At 39.0% G+C, this 8,219-nt stretch overlaps 1 non-coding gene across 1 annotated transcript; it reads right to left on the reverse strand.

Moving 5' to 3' along the window:
* Positions 1-4,622: 4,622 nt before the first annotated feature.
* Positions 4,623-4,695, reverse strand: TRNAK-CUU (transfer RNA lysine (anticodon CUU)). The gene has a single exon. It is a non-coding gene; the product is annotated as a tRNA-Lys (tRNA).
* Between the last annotated feature and the right edge of the window lie 3,524 nt (positions 4,696-8,219).

Here is an 8,219-nt window from a genome sequence, read left to right on the forward strand (position 1 = left end):
AGGTATTTCAAATATTAACCTGGGTGTATTCAGATTCTTTTGGTATTTATGTGTCCATGTTACAGTGCTGCTTTTGCAGGAATATATTTGACTCTTTGGACTGAGAATGTTTAGTAACATAGTTAAAACATTGGTTAAGCAACATGTGCAGATGTTTACTTTTTAACTTTACGTTTCTTTATGAACAATTCTACATTTCTAAGGAGAAAGATACTTCATTTTTATGCAAAGACATTCCATTTTATGTATTTTTATGTAACTGCTTTATAAACGTGAAATTCATAATGTTTTAATCTCTTGTGCTTTTTATCTTCTCAGGATAGGGGTGCTTGCAAATACATACTGAGTCATTGTTTAATTTTTATCTTTGTTTGTTCATCTTCATTTGTCTTTAACAAACTACTTCTTACTGAAATTTTTATTTTATTCTTTCCACGTGCCTGTGAAAATACGTATATACCTATTTCTGAAGAATGTACTCATATTTCTTAAGCCAGAGTAGGAGTTGATACATTTCCTGCTCTATATATCCCATGTCCATTCTTACTCATAGTTTAATAATTTTGATTGTCCTTTTCTGGGTGCTTCCTAGTTTTGCCATATGCTTTTTGTGTGAAGGTACCAGCTCCAGCTGATACTTGAAAGAGCTGGTTCCTGGCATGAAGAATAGGAAAGTGTGTGTGTGTGTGTGTGTGTGTGTGTGTGTGTGTGTGTGTGTGTGTTTTAAAAATACTTATAGCTATACTTCATCACCAAAAGACTAGTAGCACAAGACTAAGTAGCACAAGACTAAGATTCGTTCAGTATTTATTGGTCTGTCCACTTTGCATCTAGTGGTTTTAGACATTGTAAATGCTGCAATAATGAGACCTGAGCCTTTGCCCTTAGGAGGTTGTCAGGTTAGTAGAAGTGGATGGTGCAAACTGATGACGGAATATGGTAGCAGCCATAAGGGTATTGGTTTCTTGTTACTGATGTAGATAATCCTGACCAGAGAGTTGAAGGAAGCTTCATAGAGGAGGCTGTTGCCCTTGTTCCTGAAGGATGAATAGAATTTTAATGAGTTATTTTAGTCTATGTGAACTGAATTCTCTACACAAAGTCTTAAAACATTTGGCATGGAGATGAGGCATTGCTAATTATAATTTAGGATGAGGTCATGAAGAACTTGAAAACCATATTAAAAGCAGCAAATAAAACTATGAAAGATCAGTTTTGCCATCCAGTTTCCTAATGGATTCATTCTGAAAAGTGAGGTTCTTTTATCCTCTGGACCTGCCACTCTTCCACAGCACCCTTTCCCCAAAAGTAGTCATCTTCCCCAGAACCACATCTCTGGAATATAAACTTCATGAGACAAAGCCCCTTTATTTCTTAGCTTTGAAACCTTTCAGTGGGATTGCCAGGAGTAGGTATACCATTAGTTGTTAATAGTATGGATTCGCTGTTGATTATTTTAAGTTTCTTTTTTTTTTTCTTTTTTTTTTTTTTTTAACAAGACAGCGAGAGGGAGGGAGGGGCAGAGAGACGGAGAGAAAATCCCAAGCAGGCTCTATGCTGACAGTGCAGAACCCAATGCGGGGCTTGGACCCACAAACTGCAGGATCGTGACCTGAGCTGAAATCAAGAATTGGACGCTCAGCTGACTGAGCCACCCACGTGCCCCATGGATTCACTATTGTATTAACATTATCTTTTTTGTAGTAAACTTAATTTTTAAAATTTTATTGAATTTGAATTATTTACGAGCAGTTTTCAACACTGAATAATATGAAAAATAAGATCTCTGACTGAAATAGAGCTTTATAGGTATCTGGCTATAAAGTCATAGACACCTACCAGTTGAGTTTAAAGAATGGAGCCCCCTGTTAGGTGTTGAATTGTGTGCCACAGAAAAGTAACGTTGAAGTCCTAACCTCCAGTATCTCTGAATATGATGACCTTACTTGGAAACAGAGTCTTTGCAGATGCAATCAAATTAAGATGTCATTTTGGTAGACGCCAATCCCATATGACTGGTGTCCTTATAAGACGAGGGAAATGCCATGAGACAGATACACGAGGAGAAAACAGGTATTAACCAAGGCAGAAATTGGAGCTCCGCCCCTACAAGTCCAGGACCACCAGGGGTTGCTGGTGACGCCAGAAAGCTAGGAGAAAGAAGCCTACAGCAGGTTCATTTCCGTTTTAAGCCACCAGTTGTGATACTTGGGGATGGCAGCCCTAGGAAATGAATACACCCTACTTAATTCAGCAGTTCAGCATATATTTATTGAACATCTGCCGGAAGCTAATTTAGGCGCTTGAGTTACATTAGTGAGCAAAGACAAAAAGCTGTCGTTCCAAGGGGTAGAGAAAGTAAAGAATCAGATACTAACACAGTAAGTTCGAAGATAAGAGCAGTTATGGGGAAAACAATGTAGGGTGAAGTGGGTGGTGGGCTAGTTGCCGATGAGAACAGTGGTTGGGCTCATTTATTATTTGAAGAAAGAAATTAGGCAAGTGTAAATTTATATTAGGCCTCTGCCCATGGTTGCTGACACAGAGATCCTAAAACCCTTGTAATTTCCTGTGTGATGGGGGTGTTAGGAGCGTTACACCAAATGCCTAAGAATTTCTTTGGTTAATAGGGATGTCTTTTTTTCCTAATGAGGCAATTCTTGGAGGGCTCCTGGATCACTTCAGGATGAGGGCTGGTCACCAGAAATCTCCAAGCCATGATTAGAAGCTTAGAATTTTCACATACAATACAAATACAAATGCAGATACACCATGTCTTCTAGGGAGAGGAGAGGGATAGGAAATCATGCCTACCTCATGAAACCTCCATTAATAATCCCTAACCTACAGGGTTCAGAGAACTCCCAGGATGGTGAACACATCCACATACTGCCAGGATGATGGGCTGGGAGACAGTATGGAAGGTCTGAGCTTTCCCATCCATACCTTGCCTTATGCACCTCTTCAACACGGTTGTTCTGAGTTGTGGCCTTCAAAATAAACCAGGAATAAGCAAACTGTTTTCCTGAGTTCTGTGAGCCATTCTGGGAAGTAATCAACCTGGAGGATTGTGAGACTCCCCGACTGATGGTCACCTGGTCAGAAGTGCAGGAGGCCTGCACTTACCCTTGTCATCTCACAGAATATCCACTTTAGACAAATTGGTCACTCTCCAACTGGAAACAGCAAACATTCTCTTGCCACCTGAGTGACTTTGTAAATTTCAGCTTTTATCTCTCCTGTGGTCTGCTTTCCCTATAGATAGGTTTTATTAACAACATAGAATTGCCCTTGAGAACACCCAATCCAGAAGGGGCCCTCACTTGTTAGGACTCCCCACCCCTGCAATATTACCCAAGTAAAGCCCAGATCCTATAATAGGTTCTTTCTAATACCCTCTTAACAGACACCCCACATCCCTCTATGCAATGTGTATTAAGCCAAATATTATTATTTATTTTGTTTATTATTATTATTATTATTATTTGAAGGGGATTGTCAGCATTAAGAGATGGGAGAAGAAGGGTGAGCACGGAAGACTGCAGAGAAATAGAACGGTAACCTGCGGGAAAATTAGGTCAGTTTTTACTCTGTTTTAAGATAAATAACAGCACGTTTGTTTGGTGGGGCGTGGGGGGGGGGGGGAGAGGGAAAAATTGGTCGTTTTGTAGGAGGAAAGCCGGTGGATAACATGCGGAGGTAGGGGCCGGGTGCTCCGGATGGGGTTGCCTTCCGTGAAACGCGGCTCGTTCCCCTCCCGGCGGGGTCCGGGAGCTCCGGGAACCTGCCTCCTGCCGGCGGTCCCGTCCGCGTGCTTTCTGCTGATGCGGTCAAACTTCTCAGTGAAGAAGGCGGAGATCCTGCCTCCCCAGATACCGAACAGCCTCTCCGAATTTTCACATCTCCGTTCTTTTGTGCTTCTGGCCCAAAGAGCCTCACCTTTAACAGAATGCTAACCTCCTAATTTCCACCCAATTGGATGGATAGATCCCAAGCACAGTACCAGGAACAATGGAAGAAACCTTGAAGACGGCACCGTCAGTGTAGATCCCAACACGGAAAGAAATGTTTCTCACGGCATGTTTGTTTCTCCAGGGGATAGTCCTCGCTCGCTCCCCCCCCCCCCCCCGCCCCTTTCCTCAGGACACGCCCTATACTGAGAGGAAGAAAAAGTAAAATAAACGTAGACGTGAAGGAGGACATTTTCTCCCAAGTCCTCCCCCACCTATCCATCCGCCCGCCAACTGCTTTTACGTAGGATCTCTTAGTTCTTGAAAGCTGCCAAAATTGGGGTTCGTAATTTTGTTGCGATAAAAGGAAAAATCGCCCTCTACCAACAACTATGCAAGTATGCATAGGAACACGGAAAACCAGTCTCAACTTTAAACTGTAACCTTTCGGCTTCGTCTGTGCTCTAAGGAGGTGGTTCAGCATCGCTGAAAATTATTTGATTTCAAATGTGCAAGCGTAGCTCGAGAGCGGTTTCGTTTGCCAAATGGTCTTTTTTCCATAGATTTGCTTAAAGCATTAATTCAGTTTAAAGAACTCTTCTTAGTTATGATGATTTGGAGGAACCCCAAAATATTTCAAGGGGAAATAGAATTGAAGCCCAAAAGCTTCTGCGCCCAACGTGGGGCTCGAACCCACGACCCTGGGATTAAGAGTCCCATGCTCTACCGACTGAGCTAGCCGGGCGCCTGTGGCACAGCTCTCTTTTTCTGTCTCTTGATCAGTATTCAACTACACTCGGTTTTACTTCTCTATATTACTTTTTACTTATAAAAATTTTTGTATCATTATTAAATATGCAATTCCGAATTCTTTTTAAGAATTCTTTAAAAACATTTCTTTAATTTTACTTACATTTAATACTTTTATTTTGTGTGTATCCCAAGATCACTGAAAATTTACGAGAGTCTGTATTATTAGAATCATTGACTCTTTTTTAAGTGTTTTAAAATATTTACTGCCCAATATGTTATGTTTTTTACAGAAACACTTAAGGCTATCTGCCTTCTATCAAATGGAAAATTGGATTCCTACAATTTGGGGCGCAGCATTAGTAAACTAAGTCCAACCTCTATGACGTTAGTTTCACGGAAGAACAGTAGCGCTTAGCTAATTTTCCTTTACTGAGATCTAGTCAAGGAAAGTTAAACTGAAGAAGGGGATTCTGGTTCAATTAAAATAAGGTCTCTTTCGGTAACTGCCTGACGATGGAGACATAGGACCCTCAGGGGTTGTTATTACCATCGAATTCAAATGACAGAAGCTGGGAGGAAAGGATTATAGAGTCACTGAATCCTACAGTAAAGATTATTAATTCTAAGAGGAAAAGAGAAGAACGGACTTTGATCAAATTTTGACAAGTCGAGACAATGGATCAATCTCCTATGGAAATATACATATTCTGAAATATTAGTGAACTTCTTTAGACAAGGAACTCTGCAAATCTCTGTGATGGGGGCCATCTAAAGTCTAATTGTATATAACAAAGAATAAAGAATTCTTAAATTTCAGTATTTAGAAATTTAACGCACTGGCCATCACTTTTTCTGAGCTACTTAATTAAGAAAATAATTAGGTATGGCATAAAATAATATTATATATTTAAGTACTCAAAGTATGCCTAGGATTTAAGTAGAATATTTAAAAATTAAAGCCTAAAATATTAAAATACAATTATTCACTAACAGTTTTTGTTCTTGCAACTGCAAACAATGTTTTGTCTTGTTTTGTTTTTTTATAGGTTGGCAGGAGGTACCTGGGGAATGAATTTGTATTTATTGGCATTTTCAACACATTTATTAAGTGGCTACCGTACACAAAACACTGTGTTATGTTTTCTAATAGATGGATGTATAAAACAGATTGTGATAAACTTAAAAAGGTTACTGTAAGAAAGATATGTGTAAATTACATACCAATTTTATATCCACTACTTCCAAAGGTAATTTGGAGTAATTTAATAAAAACAAATAAATCCAGGGGCGCCTGGGTGGCGCAGTCGGTTAAGCGTCCGACTTCAGCCAGGTCACGATCTCGCGGTCCGTGAGTTCGAGCCCCGCGTCAGGCTCTGGGCTGATGGCTCGGAGCTTGGAGCCTGTTTCCGATTCTGTGTCTCCCTCTCTCTCTGCCCCTCCCCCGTTCATGCTCTGTCTCTCTCTGTCCCAAAATAAAAAAAAAAAAAAAAAAAAAAAAAAAAATCCATACCGACCCCTTTTAAGTTTTCTAATGAATCAGGCAAATAGTCAAAGAACTTGGGACCATGATTCAATGCATTCCTCCAAGATACAAGACAAATTAACAGTCCAGCCCCCAAATAGGCAATTCATCTGACAAGTTCAGAAAGGGCACCAAAATCTTAATTATTAATGAAAATATAGTAGGCACTAGGCACTCAAATAATGCCTATCGTACACAAGTAGTTAAGTTAGTTAAAAGTTTAACTGAACTTCTAACCAATTTAAAGTACTTGTAGTTGACCTCCAAAATGAACCCTCCTAAGGCTATATTCTTCAGTGTTCTTCAGCACTTTATTGGCTTACCCTGGTCAAAATACCCTTGTTAAAACCCCTCATCAAAAAAATGCAACTAGCATATTTCTTTTTTTTTTTTTTCCTTATTTATCATGAATCGTTCTTTATAAATTTTTTTTTAAATTTTAATGTTTATTCATTTTTGAGAGACAGAGTATGAGCAGGGGAGGGGCAGAGAGAGGGAGACACAGAATCCAGAATCTGAAGCAGGTTCCAGGATCTGAGCTCAGCACAGAGCCCAATGCAGGGCTTGAACCCACCAACTGTGAGATCATGACCTGAGCCAAACTCCAGAGACATGTTGACTAATAAGTTGCTGTGGCCAAGGTCAATGAGGTTTTTGCCTGCTTTCTCCTCAAGGATTTTGATGGCTTCATGTCTTACATTTAGGTCATCCATTTTGAGTTTATTTTTGTGTATGGTGTAAGAAAGTGGTGCAGGTTCATTTTTCTGCATGTTTCTGTCCAGTTTTCCCAGAACCACTTGCTGAAGAGACTTTCTTCATTGGATCGTCTTTCCTGCTTTGTCAAAGATAAGTTGGCCATATGTTTGTGGGTCCATTTCTGGGTTCTCTATTCTGTTCCATTGATCTGAGTGTCTGTTTTTGTGCCAGTAATATACTGTCTTGATGATTACAGCTTTGTAGTATAGCTTGAAGTCTGGGATTGTGATTCCTCCTGCTTTGGTTTTCTTTTTCAAGTTTGCTTTGGCTATTCGGGGTCTTTTCTGGTTCCATACAAATTTTAGGATTGTTTGTTCTAGCTCTGTGAAGAATGCTGGTATTATTTTGATAGGTATTGCACTGAATATGTAGATTGCTTTGGGTAGCATTGACATTTTAACAATATTTGTTAAATATTGGAGCATGAGATATTTTTCCATTTTTTTGTGTCTTCTTAAATTTCTTTCATAAGCTTTCTATAGTTTTCAGTGTATAGATTTTTCACCTCTTTGGGTAGATTTATTCCTAGATATTTTATGGGTTTTGGTGGCAACTAGAATATTTCAATGAAGGATAGGTAAATTAAATGGCTAGTCTTCCAAATAAATTCAAAGCTTTTACCCATTTGTTCAAGAATAAAAACTAACCATTAATTATAATGCTTCATTAGCAGAAAGAAGCAACTGAAACTCTTCCTTCTCCCTTTTTTTTTACATCCAATATTTCAGCAAGCCCTATATACCGAAAATCCATCGACACATTTCTACTTCCACTGCCACTACCGCTGTCCAAAACACTCTCCATTATTTCTTGCTCAAAGACTGCAATAGCTTTCCAAATAGTCTCCCTTATCTATCAGTCTTCACACTGAAGCAAGAGAGATAATTTAATAACTTAAATTAGATCATATAATTCCCCTGCTTAAAAAACTAATGACCTGACAATAGAAAGGCAGTAACATATGTGGAAGGAATGATGGAATTAGAAAATCACCATTAGGCAAGCATACTAATCCATCCAACTAGGAATCATGGAATACTATAATTAGTTGGTAAAAAAGATTGAGGAGCTACTAGTAGGATATTTATGAGTAGTCTCAAAGTATTTCTTCACAAGATATTTATTAATTACAAAGAGCAAAATAGAAACTTTATGGTAGAGAAATCTTAAGCAAGTTAACATCATCAGTAATAGAACAGACATCATGTGCCTACTAATATAATGCTATAATATGAATG

This window comes from Neofelis nebulosa, chromosome 7 (genome assembly GCF_028018385.1).
Source record: "Neofelis nebulosa isolate mNeoNeb1 chromosome 7, mNeoNeb1.pri, whole genome shotgun sequence".
NCBI lineage: Eukaryota > Metazoa > Chordata > Mammalia > Carnivora > Felidae > Neofelis > Neofelis nebulosa.